Source organism: Schistocerca piceifrons, chromosome X (assembly GCF_021461385.2).
Source record: "Schistocerca piceifrons isolate TAMUIC-IGC-003096 chromosome X, iqSchPice1.1, whole genome shotgun sequence".
Classification (NCBI taxonomy): Eukaryota; Metazoa; Arthropoda; class Insecta; order Orthoptera; family Acrididae; genus Schistocerca; species Schistocerca piceifrons.
This window is the reverse complement of record NC_060149.1, coordinates 671544331-671562641: the sequence shown is the minus strand read 5'-3', so window position 1 is coordinate 671562641 and position 18311 is coordinate 671544331. Positions and strand designations below refer to the sequence as shown.

At 44.5% G+C, this 18311-nt stretch overlaps 1 non-coding gene across 1 annotated transcript; it reads left to right on the top strand.

Annotated features, from left to right (window-relative positions):
- The first annotated feature begins 9584 nt into the window (after window positions 1–9584).
- Trnaa-ugc lies at window positions 9585–9659 on the top strand. The gene has a single exon. It is a non-coding gene; the product is annotated as a tRNA-Ala (tRNA).
- Window positions 9660–18311: the final 8652 nt, after the last annotated feature.

Below are 18311 nucleotides of genomic sequence, written 5' to 3'. Positions count from 1 at the left end.
TCGGATCGCCACATCGTGTATCGTGATTCGTCACTCCATACAACGTTATTCCACTAGTCAGTCGTCCAATGCTTACGCTCCTTACTCCAACCCATAATTCGTTTGGCATTTATCGGCGTGATGTGTGGCTTATGAGCAGCCGCTCGACCATGAAATCCAAGTTTTCTCACCTCCCGCCTATCTGTCATAGTACTTGCGGTGGATCCTGATGCAGTTTGTAATTATGGTCTGGATAGATGTCTGCCTATTACACATTACGACCTCTTCAATGTCGGCGGTCTGTCAGTCAACAGACGAGGTCGGCCTGTACGCTTTTCTGCTGTACGTCTACCTTGACGTTTCCACTTCACTATCACATCGGAAACAGTGGACGTAGGGATGTTTATGAGTGTGGAAATCTGGCGTACAGACGTATGATACAAGTGAAACCCCATCACCTGACCACGTTCGAAGTCCATGAGTTCCGACGAGCACCCCATTCTGCTCTCTCACGATGTCTAATGACGCTGGTATGGAGTACTTGGCACTAGGTGACAGCACAACGCATCTAATATGAAAAACGTATGTTTTTTTGGGGGGGGGGGGAGGGGGGTGTCCGGATACTTATAATCACATAGAGTACTAGCAGTGCAGCCCTCCCACCTGGAAACCGACCGGCTGCTGCCCAACTATGCACGGTCACAACACGACGGGATCCACCTACATTGTGTCACAACGAAAACTTGTAATGGACAAGAAGTGTGGTTCCGTTTCGACCAAAAGTCAAACTTAGCATTATAGAGCAAATTTTCCCCTTTGTGTGTGTGTGTGTGTGTGTGTGTGTGTGTGTGTGTGTGTGTGTGTGTGTGGCTTAGAGGTTATAGCGATCTCAACTCGCCGGTCACGTCACTCCATCTTATCCGTTGGCAACGTCACGAATGACCACCGCCAGAAAGACCGCACTCTCCAGTAGCCATTAAGGTGCGATTACAGTGTGGCGGTAGCCGTGCGCCTGTCAACTGCACTTCTTTGACGTAACTGAATGCAGTCCTATACCGAACAATCAAGTAGCGCCACGCTGTCGTGTGTCTGCTCAAGCGCTACTACATATGCTCCTTTGCAAAGTGTTGCGTTCAGCTGCAGCGCTCCTGCCACTGGACAAGCGGACGGGTAGTGTCGCGCGATTCGTGTCGCCACAGCCGCTGCAATATAATCGCAGCTGCGGACCGCTACGTGCCAGAGGCCAGCATCGAGGTGTGTGCTATTGTCAGACGCGTGTTGCGTGCAACAAGCAGAGGGGCGTTTACTGTACTTGCAGTAGTTATTTTACTCGTTAATACTACGAACCTATAATAGACAATTTACTAAGTACCTACAAATCTTTTTCGTGTGATCGAAGTCATAATTTGCCAGTAATTGATATACTAAAAGAGAGGACTCACTGATGTGTGGCCGGCCGTAGTGGCCGTGCGGTTAAAGGCGCTGCAGTCTGGAACCGCAAGACCGCTACCGTCGCAGGTTCGAATCCTGCCTCGGGCATGGATGTTTGTGATGTCCTTAGGTTAGTTAGGTTTAAGTAGTTCTAAGTTCTAGGGGACTAATGACCTCAGCAGTTGAGTCCCATAGTACTCAGAGCCATTTGAACCATTTGAACTGATGTGTGATTCACTGACTATTCAGTTAATCATCGACGACCTGACATCCTTTGGTGAGGTGCATGGAACAGCACGTCGCTCGCAGACCGTGTGAAATGACACACTTTTCCGTGTGCTTGACGTAGAGCGTCCCTTACCGTTTTACACCGACTGGAAAGTCACTCCATTGACTGTAAAGTTGTGAATGTACTATGGTGTAAAGCAAAGATGGGGTCTGCTGTCGCAGTAATACCTTGCTTGTGGAATCGAAACGCCAGTTCGGTAGTCGTCTAGTGACTTTCGGGACGGATGATGGTTCAAATGGCTCTGAGCACTATGGGACTTAACATCTATGGTCATCAGTCCCCTAGAACTTAGAACTACTTAAACCTAACTAACCTAAGGACATCACACAACACCCAGTCATCACGCGGGACGGATGAGTAACGTATCGATTACGGCGAATGGAACGTAGAAATTGTGTCATTTGGAGAGGTGATAAACACGTTTCCTACAAGGTATGTATTAGTTATTTCCGCAGTGTTAATTCACACGTAGAGCGCTGTAAATGAGAAACCTAAGATGGCTTTCATGAAGATAATCGACACTTTCACGCCAAGTGATTTCTTTTCAGATTTTCATGTACTTCGGCTGCCATTGCTATGGGCTGGACTACCATTAGACAGCACTATAAATTCAGCGTACTGTGAGATGAAACTGTTACTGTCATCATCATCATCATCATCATCATCATCCATCGATACTTTAAGACATATTGTGCTGAGAAAAATATTTCGACCTCGTATCCCCAACAACAGATACAATAATGAAGAGAATCTATATAGTTTCCTCACAGAACCGCAATGTACACAAATTCTCGCTGCCTTACAATACAAAAAAAAAAAAATGGCTCTGAGCACTATGGGACTTAACTTCTGAGGTCATCAGTCCCCTAGAACTTAAAACTACTTAAACCTAACTAACCTAAAGGCATCACACACATCCATGCCCGAGGCAGGATTCGAACCTGCGACCGTAGCGGTCGCGCAGTTCCAGACTGTAGAGCCTAGAACCGCTCGGCCACTCGGGACGGCTTACAATACAAGCCACGCACTTTTGTGCGTATGAACACCTCAGACTCGTATATTATAAAATATCTTGGTAGCAGCACCTCTAATTTTGGGTGTCATACTACATAAGGTAGTTGTATGGTGCCATCTTCTTTCGTACGGACCACAACCAGCAGCTACCAGGGGACAAAGAAAACCTTCTTACACCGGCTAAGAGAATCATGGCATACATGGAGAGTAGCAAATTTCAAAATACGTGCCAGAAAGATGCAGCGAAGCATATGGCAGAAACGATCATTACATCAAATGAGCTACACAAACTATATTGAAGCGCCAAAGAAACTGGTACAGGCATGTGTATTCAAATACAGGGAAATGTAAACAGGCAGAATACGGAGCTGTGGTCGGCGCAGTTGCTAGATCGGTTACTGCTGCTACAATGGCAGATTACCAAGATTTAAGTGAGTCTGAACGTTGTGTTTTATTCTGCGCACGAGCTATGGGACACAGCGTCTCAGAGATTGCAATGAAGTGGGGATTTTCCTGTACAAATATTTCACGAGTGTGCCGTGAATGCCGGCCGAAGTGGCCGTGCGGTTCTAGGCACTGCAGTCTGGAACCGCGAGACCGCTACGGTCGCAGGTTCGAATCCTGCCTCGGGCATGGATGTGTGTGATGTCCTTAGGTTAGTTAGGTTTAACTAGTTCTAAGTTCTAGGGGACTGATCACCACAGCAGTTAAGTCCCATAGTGCTCAGAGCCATTTGAACAATTTTTTTTTTCAATGCAGCGTCATCAACAAGCGTCAGTGTGCGATCCATTCAACGGAACATCATCGATATGGGCTTTCGGAGTCGAAGGGCCACTCTTGTACCCTTGATGACTGCACGAGACAAAGCTTTACACCTTGCCTGGGCCCGTCAACGCCGACATTGGACTGTTGATGACTGGAAACATGTTGCCTGGTCGGACGAGTCTCGTTTCAAATTGTCCGAACGGATGGACGTGTACAGGTAAGGAGACAACCTCATGAATCCCTGGACCCTGCATGTCAGCAGGGGACTGTTCAAGTTGGTGGAGGCTCCGTAATGGTGTGGAGCGTGTGCAGTTGGAGTGATATGGGACCCCTGATACGTCTAGATACGACTCTGACAGGTGACACGTACGTAAGCATTCTTTCTTATCACCTGCATCCATTCACGTCCATTGTACGAGTACATTCTGACGGACCTGGGCAATTCCAGCTGAACGATGCGACACTTCACACGTCCAGAATTGCTACACAATGGCTGTAGGAACAATCTTCTGAGTTTAAACACTTCTGCTGGCCACCAAACTCCCCAGACATGAACATTCTTGAGCATCTCTGAGATGCCTTGCAACATGCTGTTCAGAAGTGATCTCCACTCCCTCGTACTCTTATGAACAGCCCTGCAGGATTCATAGTGTCAGTTCCCTCCAACACTGCTTCAGACATTAGTCGAGTCCATGTCACGTCGTGTTGCGGCACTTCTGAGTGCTCGCGGGGCTCCAGGGCCCGGAGTGCAAGCGGATACACAAATATTTTAGAAATGGACCGTGTGTATGGCACTATAGGCAGGGAGTTCCCTACAGGAGATTTCGACCGCAAGGAGCCAGTCTTCATTCTTTTGTGCCACTTCGGTGGCTTGCGCGTCGATGTTGATAAAATTATTATGAGGACAGCACACAGAGTCACTCGTGAGCAGCGAAAATCCTCCCACCAGGCCAGGAATCTAATCCGAAGCCCCGTGACCGAGAGACAACAACGCTAACCACATGCCCAAGAGCTGCTGACAATATTTTAGAGAAAACGGGTAACAGAAAAGGTCTCAGCACTTAGCTGAAGAAACTAAATTAATGACAAACATAAAAAACACACAAAAGTAAACAAACAAACAAATGTCGTGGAGAAACCATACAGACGCTGGATTAAAAAGATCTGCAATAGATACGAGAGATAATAGAGTAAAAGAGCATAAGGTTTAACTAGAAACATCTACAACAAGAAAGACATTTCTAGAAATACAGAACTAAAACGCTGTAGATAATATACCGCCACTCCAACGTTATGGTAACTGATTTCGAGAGTGACGACGGTAGTATCTGCAGTAGACGCATTGGCTTACCGCGGCCGCCACTCAGAACGGTGCGGTAAACGCGTCACTTGGAGATGAAATTAACAGCCGGCCCTGCGGCTCTGGATCAGCAGTTCTTATTTCTTCGCTGACTCTAACGTTTCGCTGATATCCAAAACGACTTGTAACATAGCATTTCCTGGCCATCCATATGTGCCAGGATCACATTGTAGTTGCCTCTGTCAGTTTCCAGACACAAATGGCTCTGAGCACTATGGGACTTAACATCTGAGGTCATCAGTCCCCTAGAACTTAGAACTACTTAAACCTAACTAACCTAAGGACATCACACACATCCATGCCCGAGACAGGATTCGAACCTGCGGCCGTAGCGGTCGCGCGGTTTCCAACTGAAGTGCCTAGAACCGCTCCAGACACAGGGGAAGGGATTTTTTGTATGGCTTTAGGAAGACGATGGGCTGGACTTTCCCTAATACCAGCGGAGCCGACAAGGCAGATTTTACGATCGAAAAATTTCTCCATGACGGCCGGCGTCCAACATCTGCTGCAGAAAAAGTTCTTAAAGTAGTACCAGAAGGTAGAATCTTACACATGTGTTGTAAGCAGGAGCAGGAAACTGCTACGATGATGCCAACATTCTGGTCCTTATTCTGATTGACTAAACGGCATATATATTAAATAATTTCGTGCAGCGATTTTTGGAGACAGCGAAATCGAATAGTCGGAAGGCAGTCCTCGTGAAATGCAGAATTCTTGTGCCCTTTGTGGTGGTATTGGTGTTTTCATTTGTGTATTTCTGAAGCCACGTACAGGTGATCATTCGTTGTCTACCACGTTAGTTAGTGCAGTACGGAAGACTAAGAGAATCCGAATGCCTTGCTAGCGCGAACAAGGAATTCTGCTCAGGTACTTTTCCGATTTGTAGCGCTTGCACTTGGTCGGTAAGAAGGAGAGACCTCAGAGCATAGCGTGTAGCCATTAGTTACCTAAAGGTGATGTTGGATGGTGTAGGCTAAGCTTAATTCGTGCAAATCAATTCATTTGTCTGCGTGCAAATTTAACAGTGGTGTTTATTTGAGACTGTTTCCCTGGTGATCTTGAACTGTATTCCTGTTTCGTTCTTGTGGCGATTATCGGCGAGAGTTACAAGTTGTCAGTTGGAGGACGTGTATAGAACTAATATCGGTGACCATGTTCCAGCCAAGATGTCGAATCTAGGATACTTTCCTGAAAGCGCAGGGTGACAATTGTTGAACTATATAAAATAAAATCGTCTTAACTTCTGAACGGTTTGCTTTAGGACGTTCAAACTGCAAGATTGGCCGCGGGTCATGATGGGAATTAGTATACGCATTATGGTTTGGTTTAGCGACGAAGCCCACTTTCATTTGGATGGGTTTGTCAATAAGCAAAATTGGCGCATTTGGGGGACAGAGTCAGCATTTCGCGATCGAGAAGTCTCTTCACCCTCAACGGGTGACTGTGTAGTGTGCAGTGTCCAGTCACGGAATAATCGGTGCAATATTCCTTGCTGGCACGGTGACTACCGAACGGAACGTGAAAGTTTTGGAAGATGATTTCATCTCCATTATCCAAAGTGACCCTGATTTCGACAAGATGTGGTTCATGCAAGACAGAGCTCGACCCCATCGAAGCAGGAGAGTGTTTGATGTCCTGGGGGAGCATTCTGGCTCTGCGGTACTCAGAGGCCACTGCCATGGGTCTCGATTAGTCGCCATATGCGACTCCGTTTTATGGGGCTGTATTAAAGACAAGGTGTACAGCAATAACCCCAAAATTATTGCTGAGCTGAAAACAGCCATTTAGGAAGTCATCGACACCATCGATGATCCGACACTTCAGCTGGTCACGCAGAATTTCGTTAGTCGTCTGCGCCACATCATCACCAATGACGGCATGCATATTGAATATGTCATAACCTAAATCCTAATTCCTGTAGTGGCGTTTACACGTTGAATAAAGCGTGTGGTTCAAATGGTTCAAATGGCTCTGAGCACTATAGGACTTAACTTCTGAGGTCATCAGTCCCCTCGAACTTAGAACTACTTAAACCTAACTAACCTAAGGACATCACACACATCCATGCCCGAGGCAGGATTCGAACCTGCGACCGCAGCGGTCTCGCGGTTCCAGACTGTAGCGCCTAGAACCGCTCGGCCACTCCGGCCGGCAATAATAAAGCGTGTGGACCTCGTAGTTTGTAACTACTTTACCTTTTTTTCATATAGTTCAACAATTGCCACCCTACAGGTACATAGCTAAGGGCTTTTGATTATTTCCTTTAGAGAATTGAAGTTTAATCTCGTCACGAGGATCAAAGCTGGGCTGGCAACCCTTACTTAGACTGATTTTACATGTTTAATAGTGTAATGAAGTATTCCAGGTTCGATAATAAAGTTTTGCGATTAATCTGCTGAGCGGGACGTCGCATAGTTTGTCTAGCACACAGCACATCGACAACAGTGGTTGGGCAAACCACGAGTGTGATTCTGCACGACGCCACCGAAGTTCCGTGGCACCAGCGAAAGGAACGTCTCGAACTATTACCTCGTTTACCGGACTTGAATATCGATTTTCGAGTTCTGGGTGTGTGTTGACATTGTTTAAGACGATTTTGGCTTTGTTCATCGGTACTGATTTGAACTCACGTTACTTGCAGTCGTAACGTTCACACTACTATAGTGAGCCCCAGTAAATGCAACGGTTCAAAGAGTTGCCAGCTATCCTGTAGCCTGGCTTACAGAGGAGTGGTCCGGCTTGTTGTATAAAATAGTCAACTCTATAAAATATGCACAAGTTGAAGAATAAGAATGAAATACAAAAAGCCCAATCAGCCTGGCACGACGCGTCATTCTCGTTGAGTGCCAGGCTGGTTGGGCTTCTGGCACTTCACTTCTATTCTTCAACTTGGCAAATTTTGTAAAGATGACTACTTTACACGCCAAGCTGGGCCACTCCTCTGTAAGACAAGCTATGGGACAGCTGGCAGCTCTAGTAAACATTGCATATACTGTTCTCACTACAGTTACTGCCGCATAATTGCAAACAGTGGGCTTTTGATGCAATTTTTACTAATGTATCTGGCCATTCGCCTTCCTTATTACCGTCATCTTGCGAGGTTTACAACTTGGATTACTCGCGATGAAATTTGTAACAACATAATGTCATAGCCTTGTTGGCCAACAAATCGAGCGCATCTAACTGCATGATGACAGCTAATGACGATAGCTTTTATTGCATATTCACCGCTTTATTTGGGGTGGTCTATGTGAAGAAGGATGTAGAAAGCAACCTACACTAGTTTCATGCTTTAATTGTTTAAGAAAAAAAAGTATATGTGGTCTAGACATTGAAAAATTTCGGCAATATTATCAGTCGTAAGAAACTACATAACGACCTTGTGGATAGGGATACAGAATTTTTACAATATCATCATCTCCAAATGCACTGCTTAAGTAGGAGGGAAATGGTGGACATTTTGCACGATACACACTTGCAGTATCCTAGCGATCCGACACGAACTCCGTAGTTCAGAAAAGGTCGAGAAAGAGTCTCCTATTAAATCCTACGAGAATTTCGGAACCTGCTCATCAGGCAGAAGAGCACATATGTATATTTAGATGGACGAGAATTTTGCGCTTTGGAGGGCAACAAGTGTGTGTAAGAGTTTTCATTCTCGTTTTAACCCCTTGTTTAAATCAGCTCACCCTCTCATTTACTTTAAATTTTTGTAAGCAGCTTGAGAACAGCGCAAACGGACTCCTATATTTGTTTAAATAGTATCGTGCCGGTTGAAGAACGAAAAGCTGACGAGACAATCGCAGAAAGACGAATATTCATCCGAATAAAATGGTGCAATGGCAACGTGGTGAACGGGACAGACTGCACATGTTGAAGTGTGTTTCGTGCACAGCTTAAATGAAAGTACTTGTAATTTGAACTAGCTGTTATATACTTTCTTTTCTTTAAACACCTTCTCTTCATCCTGTCAGCGTATTTACGACAGTTATTCACCTTTTCTTAATTTGTGCAATAAAAATTAATAATACTCTGAGGAATATGAAGATGTCCGAAGGAATAGATACCATCGGTGACCATGCAGCGCTCTAGAATGAAATGATAATTAAATCAAGACCCCACGCCGCCGACAGGCGTTGATATACATCAACGGGGACAGTTGATAATGTGTGCCCCAACCGGGTCTCAAACCCGGGATCTCCTGCTAACATGGCAGACACTCTATCTATCTGAGCCACGCAGGCCGGAGTGGCCGAGCGGTTCTAGGCGCTTCAGTCTGGAACCGCGCGACCGCGACGGTCGCAGGTTCGAATCGTGCCTTGGGCATGGATGTGTGTGATGTCCTTAGGTTAGTTAGGTTTAAGTAGTTCTAAGTTCTAGGGGACTCATGACCACAGTAGTTAAGTCCCATAGTGCTCAGAGCCATTTGAACTTATCCCTTGCACGTTCCACGTGAGACCCACATCCCAAACTTAATATCCACACACTACATTCGTAGTGTCCCTGCCAATTACACTCATTACTCGCGGCAGGCAAGTTAAGGCTAACCGGCCATTGACCTTTTCTTCTGTGTGGATGCACACGTATTGCCCGAACTCTTACGCGACTCGGTAAGACTGTCTGCCGCGAGTAATGAGTGTAAAGTACAGGGACACTACGAATGTAGTGTGTGGACATTAAGTTGGGAATGTGGGTCTCACGGGGAGCGTGCAAGGGATAAGTCCCTGCAGTCGCACTATCCTCTGTGCCCTCGGTGGCTCAGATGGATAGAGCGTCTGCCATGCAAGCAGGAGATCCCGGGTTCGAGTCCCGGTCGAGGCACACATTTTCAACTGCCTCCGCTGATGTATATCAATGTATGTCGGCGGCGTAGGGTTTTGATTTAATTATCATTTAATACTCTTAGGCATTGCTAAAATCCTACAATATGGGTTATTAAAGTGTTGCGGGGAGTGGGCAAGAGAAAATCGTAGGTGTGCTGCTATCTGTGGAGACAGGGTACTGGCGAGAAGGGCAGATTTAGGCAAGTTGAGTATTTCGGTTGTTGAGCAGGTAAAAGTTGTGGTGTTCGAGTGAGCCGATCCTGCCCATGGGACTATAAGTCAAATCGGTTAGTTTACGTGATCACTCAGTTGACAGAAAATGGCACATATCAAGGGAGACAAAAAATAATATTCGAATGTAACTGTCATTTTCCGTTACGAAAGTTCTAAATTTCCCACCAAAAGTTTGTTTACAATCTGCGCTTGGCGAAACGCTGTGTCGGTGCTATAAACTTTGCCTGCTGATTAACTTGGGAGCACGATATATTCGTTTAAGAAGAGATAGAGCTCGGAAGAGAAGCGCAACGTTGCGTTTCCAGAGTGTGGGGAGGAAGAAAATGAGGAAGCGAAAGGGCACGACAGCTAGCCAATATCGGTTGACGCCAGGGGGCGGATCCTGGGCGCCCAAAATTAAAAACCGTAGGCGGCCAGACATCTGGCTGCGTCATTACACGGGCTTCGCCTCTCTGTCCCTCGTTCTCGATTAATTTCCTAGCTACACGTACATCAGTGACGAGCGAGCAACACCTCGTACAGAGCTGCGTATTCTTCTGAAGCGCTCCCTTTACCTGGCCGTACATTGACTTTACCACCTTTGAAAATGTTTTAGTAGCGCATAAAGCTAGCGCGCGAGACTAGAGTTACAACCCGGGTATTTCATTTGCGCACGTAAGAGGAGGATATTAGAGTTCAAAGTCCGTCAACAACTAAGTGATCAATAACATGAATTATCTCGGACGGTGTAGGTAAAAATCAGTTCTTATTAAAGGAGCTACTCCGGCTGGTCGTAATTTGGGAAAACGATGAAAGAGCTACATCAGTATTGCTACATGTAGTTTGCAGCCGTGCTCTTCTCGATTACGAGAGCAGCGGTTGATCGCTGGGTACATGAGATCCAGTCCGTGGAATGTAAACAAGTAGATCACAAAAATAAACAGAAAACATTACAACCAGGCAAAGCGAATTCAAGACCTGGCCAGGGTGGGTGCATACTAGTGTTTACGCACGAGTAACTGTGGAGTCCTCACGAGCTACATGTCTATAGCCTACGCCGATCCATAGAGAGCACAACAGCTCACCACTGAATGGCACTTTTGTGACAACATTTGAAGAGTGGAAATGTCGAACATTCTAAGAGCCAAGTCTCTCATTTGTCAGGAGAATAAGGAAACTATGTATCGCTTTTGGTTCATAACTCTTGTCCAAAAAACTGAGAATGTACAGTATTCTGATACCACAGAATTATGTTGCGCACGTCATCACTGAAAAATATAATGAGACAAATTAGAAAATAAATAATTTATTAAGAACGTTCTATGTCCTATACCAGGGAGCCACTGGTTATAACTGGCAATAAGAAAGCTGTTGTGTAAGTCCCATTAATACTGAGGTACTACGTTTTATCTATGAGAATGTAAATACAGAAACACAGCAGCAATGTTTTAACTATTAGAACTATATTCATCAAAAGCTATTTCTCATATATTCTACATTTTTGAACTCCAGAATGATGCACTGCTTGGCACAAAGATCTTGCGCTATCGAGCAATGAATGTTGGGACCATTTCTTGCACGATCTGGTACTTGAAACAAGTCTAAGGACATGCAATAGAGTATCGAGAACACAACAGCACTGAAAACGCATTTGTAAAAATATGGTACTCTGACATTTTCTACTCTTCATTTATGCACAGGGTAGTGTGTATGAATCCATGTTTCGTCTGAATAAACCACTGGCCGCTGTAATTCTTACGCTTCAGATCTTTGTAAATAGCTAATAATTTTTGAAGCTATACCGTCTCGTTCGCACACGGTGAGTCATTTATTTTGACATATTGAAAAACCAAATCCCATAAAAGAATATTTTTCCTCAGTTTGAAGTCCTGTTCCACAAGATATAAGCTGCAAAGTATTAGTATTTCGGTGTACAGTTCATAACAGTGCAAAAGTTGCTGCCTAATAACACATCCAGCCACGCAATAAATGGGATATGCATTGTGTGCACTTTTGCTTCTTTTTCTTATTCTTCTTCCCATCTGGGGAGGTACCTGAATGTGACTACGTCCAACATCGTGTCCCTCATACCATCATCTGCCCACCATTGACTTACTAAGTTTTAACACTTTACTTGCACATTTTGTCACCCTTTCCGTCGCACTGTCACTCCTTCATACTTCTAGTTATTCACAAATGCAATGAGGTTAAGAGTAAGCCGTCGCATTTTTGTGTGATCACCTCCCTTGCTTCCTCTGCGCACTACTCTGAAATGTACCTAGTCACGTGACCAGGCTAGCCCACACTAGGTCCGGAGTCACAGTTCACTTTACCGATCAGTACTACAGTTTTATTCTGCTGTTAACATCTGCAGTCGTCTTTCCTCAATCCCTATTCCAGTGCTTTTATAAGAACAGCTATAACTCGTCTCTTTGTTTTTCGCCAAACATGTTTAACCCAGTTGTTTTAGCCATCTTCAGTGGCTTTTGTGAATCTCATCATTTATGTTGGCTCTTATGTAACCACTAATGGAGTCGAGATCCTTTGATAAGTTTCCACACAGCTGGCAGTGAACCACAAGTCTGTGACCCTTAGTTAAGTGAAAATATATCAAAGAAGTTTTGAGTCCAGAAGCGCTTACATAAGAGCCAATGGACACACATAAACAACAGGAGACATGAAAACCACTAAAAACACCTAATTCACTAAGATGAAACATGTTCAGTGAAAAATAATAATGAGAATCCAGTTACAAAGACGATTAATAATTAGTCGAACGTAAAAGATAAACACCATAATTTTGTCTTCTGTGACGGCGCAGCCGTCTTTATTAAATTCATGGAATATCATGTTGGTTCTGCTATCAAATATTCGTTTATTTTTCCTACAAACGCATTTCCTTTTCTGGTATTATTCCTGGGAACTAGCATATAGCTTTAAACCTGTTGCGCGCAAAGGAACAATACAGGAACTTTGACAGCAGGTGTGGAATCTATAAAATATTCCCTATACAACGCTTTGCAATAGTCACATTTCATTTTCAACCGCTTTGTGTTTCTATGCCATAGTCTACAGAAGGGTGTTAATGCCTTTCACAGCTGAAACTTCATTTGTCTGGTGCACGTGTGATTTTCAGCGACTTAAAAATACGCTAGTCTTGAAGTACTAAAATTAAAAGTAACACTGAAGCTTCTTGTATACACTTCTCACCATACTTAAAATCGCTATTTAATGAGGAAGGAATAAAACTTTACTGTCCAATAGTACTTCCAGATTTGCAGGGAACCAACTACCACAGATGATAGTATACATCATGAATGCCTCGTGCCACATGACTGATCCTCCCAGTCATTGATACAAAGAGCGTTTAAGATCAAATAGAATATAGAAAACCTCCACATAGAAATGGAAATCAATACGAGAACTGCTACAGTTAATGGGTCCGGCCTACACATGTAGGTAATATATCAAAATAATGAGAGGCAAACGAGAAAAAATTAAAAGGAACAAAAAATAAGTATAATGACATATCTACTGCATGCCTCGTTAAATAAATCAGCTACTAAATAAAATAAATATGTATACCCTGTTTAGATAACACTTCTCAAATATTTACTGATATCTCCAGGGCATATAGAATAGGGATAGTCTTTTCCATCTACATTAAGATTATCCTACATATTATAAGCAATTTTCATCACATATACTGTTTATCCTGAAAATCCTGTTCATTAATGTGAAGCTGGATGAAACGCCAACAAGAGCTTCAAAGAACACCCAGGACTTCAAAGAACATTGGAACAGTTCTGTGCTTCCGTGACAGAAATTTGTGGAAATTTTGGAAATTTGTGGTAAGGTCATATGGGACCAAGCTGCTGAGGTCATCGGTCCCTAAGCTTACGCACTACTTAATCTAACTTAAACTAACTTACACTAAGGACAACACACACACACACCCATGCCCGAGGGAGGACTCGAACCTCCGACGGGGGAAGCCGCGCGGACTGTGACAAGGCGCCTGAGACCACGTGGCTACCGCGTGCGGCAGAAATTTGTGCATGTAGTGGTTGACATACGAGTGAAGTGATGTAATACGTTGATGTGACTGTTCAAGCTTTCCCAGCGGATGTGTTGTAAATAGTCTTCACGGGTTTGACGTTGCATCACATTGTGCGAATTCCACAATATTTTTTCGGAGCAACTGTCCGACATCTTCAGGTGGTTCAACCTTGCTGGTGGCTAGATACGACTGTCGTGGCGTAGCCACCAGCAAGGTTGAACCACCTGAAGATGTCGGACAGTTAATCTGAAGAAATATTGTGGAATTCACACAACGTGATCCGGCGGCAAACCGGTGAAGACTATTTATAATGCGTTGATATTTGCATTTGCGTTAGGTATAATTCTCATACACCGACATAGGAATGGCTTGCGATTTAGCACACAAAAGCAGTTCGATAGTACGAGTAAAAGTTTTTCTGGGATCTTCCTGTTCACTGTTTGTCGGCCGGTGTCTTGGAATAATTAAAGCCCAGGTGATTTACATGGACAGGAAATGTCAAAGACGCCACTAGAAACAACGAGTCTATGGGAACCTGGCCATAATAGAAGACATTTTACCATGGTCAGAAGCAAGCGGCAGTCAACACCTGTCTTTCCGTTCGCAACGTATTCCTCGGGAGAACGTGCACGGCGAATGAAAGTTATGATATTAAGACGCCTTAGTGAAACCAACGAGTCTCTATCCTACGTGGCCGAGCGGTTCTAGGCGCTTCAGTCTGGAACCGCGTGAGCGCTACGGTCGCAGGTTCGAATTATGCCTCGGGCATGGATGTGTGTGATATCCTTAGGTTAGTTAGGTTTAAGTAGTTCTAAGTCTAGGGGACTGATGACCACAGATGTTAAGTCCCATAGTGTTGAGAGCCATTGGAACCATTTTTTCTATCGCTCGGCCCGTTGGCAGCACTACGTACAACGGATGAACTAACCACAGTAAGTCAGGGAAAAGAAGAGTAAGGAGAGGATTACTCTTTGTGGAGAGTGGTGTTCAGTTGGAGCCTTGGAGGAGAATACTGTGCCAGATAGTACTGTTGGGTTGGAGTATTGGAGAAGAAAGCTGGGAAACAGTTGGAATTTAGGAGGTGCTAAGATGTGTCACTAACCACTGCTGTTTTGAGACTGCAGCGTTGTCAACACTTGCCACCACCATTTTGTCAGCATAATGCTGCTGACGACAAGCAGGTCATCAAAATTGTGCTAACAAAGGAAGTGAAGGACACTGGCCGCAGCTGTGGAGGCCACACTAGATCTCACCACTAAACGCGCTGTTGCGCTGTCGTCGGGTTCGGAAATCCTCATCAGCGGCATTTAAGTAAGGATCATCCCATGCAGACCGGTACATGTAAACCCATACAGCTTGTATCTCTAGTACTGCACAGGCAAAACACTCTACCGACAATCTGGGAAGTTCGTGCGTTGCTACGAAGTACTTTAATTTCTGACAGTCTGCTTTACAGAATAGAAATAGCTAGTTGCATATTTCTTGTGTCGTGTGTGTGGCAGCGTTTGTGATTATGACATTATGATTGCTATGAGGACCACCGTCGTGTACCTCCCATGATGTGATAAGGCTGACTGATTTTATATTTGTTGTGATGTTGTGATGTTGCTCAAAAAATGGCTCTGAGCACTATGGGACTTAACATCTGTGGTCATCAGTCCCCTAGAACTTAGAACTACTTAAACCTAACTAACCTAAGGACATCACACACATCAATGCCCGAGGCAGGATTCGAACCGGCGACCGTAGCAGTCGCGCGGTTCCGGACTGAGCGCCTTAACCGCGAGACCACCGCGGCCGGCGTAATGTTGCTCCTCTGTGTTGCTGTACGTATGTGGTTGCCCCTCGCTGATAATTATGTATGTATAATTAATAATAACGGTTGGCCGCATCTGTGTATTTCGTAGCAAATATTAGCCATTATCTTTCCCATCCATCCGTGAATAGAACACGAGAACAAATTATTTATATATACTTGCCGTCGAACGCGCCCGTACACTCAGATGATGCAAGTCCTGGGATAGTGAGATGCACTTATGCAGATGGCGGTAGTATCACGTACACAAGGTATAAAAGGGCATTGCATTGACGGAGCTGTCATTTGTGCTCACGTAATTAGCGTGAAAAGGTTTCCGATGTGATTACGGCCGCACGAAATAAATAACAGACTTTAAACGCGAAATGGTAGTTGTAGCTAGAAGCTTGGGACATACCATTTTGGAAATCGTTAAAGAATCCAATATTCCGGCATTTACAGTATCAATAGTGGGCCGAGAATACCAATCTTCAGGCATTACCTCTCACCACGTACAATGCAGTGGCCGACGGCCTTCACTCAACGACCGAGAGCAGCGGCGTTTGCGTGGAGTTAGCAGTGCTAACAGACAAGCAACACCGCGTGAAATAACCGCAGAAATCAATGCGGGACGTACGATGAACGTACCCGTTATGACAGCGCGGAGAAATTTAGCGTTATTGGGCTATGGTATCAGACGACAGACGAGAGAGCTTTTGCTAATAACACGACATCGTCCGCAGCACCTCTCCTGGGCTCGTGACCATATTGGTTGGACCCTACACGACTGGAAAACCGTGGCTTGGTAGATGAGTCCCAATTTTAGTTGTTAAGAGCTGATGGTAGGGTTCGAGTGTGGCGCATACTCCGCGAAGCCATGGACCCAAGGGCTCAACAATGCATTATGCAACCTGGTGGTGGTTCCATAATGGGGTGGGGTGTGTTTACATGGAATGGACTGTACCCTCTTGTCTAACTGGACCGATCATTGAACATTTTCAGCCAATCATGGACTTCATGTTCTCAAACAACGATGGAATTTTTATGGATGACAAGGCGCCATGTCATCGTCCCGCAACTGTTCGCGGCTGGTTCGGTGAACATTCTGGACAGTTCGAGTGAATGATTTAGCAACCCACTTCGCCCGACAAGAATCCCATCGTACATTTATGGGCCATAATTGAGAGGTGAGTTCGTTCACAAAATCTTGCACTGGCAACACTTTCGCAGTTATGAAGTGCTATAGAGGCAGCGTGGTCCAATATTTACGCAAAGCACTTCCAGCGGTTTGTGGAGTCTTTGTCACGTCCAGATGCTGCACTACGCCTGGTGAAAGGAGGTCCGACATGATATTATGAGGTATTCCATTACCTCAGTCACCCCAGTGCTTGTCTCATAGCATGATGACATTGTTCCTGTGAGTGAGAAACTTGCTCCGCATGGACAGCAAATTTGATGAGAGGGCTACCTCAGATATTGGTTGTCAGAGTTTACGAAATGTGGTTTCTCGATATTAACGTCACTTTTTTCCAACGTTTCTCATGTTTGTTCCTGAGGATCTTCGTTACATTTCAGTATGAGCTACATCATCCTGTTACAGTCCTAGAAGCGTTTCTGCATTCCTCCAACGGCTTTTCTCAGGCTTTCCTAATGAGGGCCTCGAACAATGGGACAGTGTTCTAAGATTGTTCACAGTGCAGCCTTTTATGCAGTTTCTTATCAGAGGCACTACGTAATTGCGTAGGTTTCTGCAGCCATAGTCAGTTAATGTAGAAGTTTAATATGACACAGCACAACACCAAGAAAACTTTTATCGTAAGAAGCACTGCAGTTTTCCATAATCCTTCCAAAAATCCTAAGTTCTCTTTTCACTTTCCCTGTCACTCATTCCATGTGATCGTTCCACTCAACATCACTTCATTAATTTACAGCTAGGTATTTAAATGTTTACCGATAATCTTGTAACCTGGTGCTGTTCTCCATTGCACACTTCGTAATTTAAGAAGATTTGATGTTGTTTGAGTGGAAATACTCTAGGTCGTTCGGCATTCCTTTATATGACTAAAATACGTGAACAGCCTTAGAGTGCTGCTGGTCTCCTGCAACATTTCATTTTTGTGCGCTGAGAACATCAGGAGTTGTTTTACGCTTCCATGTGGCGCACCCGATGTTATTTTCGTTTCCGTTGAAGTCTATGTCCTGTGTAACATACCAGGTACCGTAAGTCAAAATTTATTTCGAGACAGTGACACTTTCGCTTATCCAAGAAGATCCCCCTTTCTATCAGTTATGAATGGATAATGTATCAAACACCTTTCGAAAATTTATAGTGAGGGTACTAGTTGTTCTATATCAAATAATGCATATCCTGTGTGAAAGAATAAGCTGCGTTTCACATAAGGTGTTTCTTTCAATTCGTGCTGACTGTCTGGGACAAATTATCTTTTTCCCTACAGGAATTTCATAACAGTCGACCTTAGAATGTGGTTTAGGATCCTCTGGCAAAGCGAGATAAGACAAGGAATATTAACCTTTAAATCGCTCAAAACAGGAAAGGCCGCTGGACCTGATGGGATACCAGT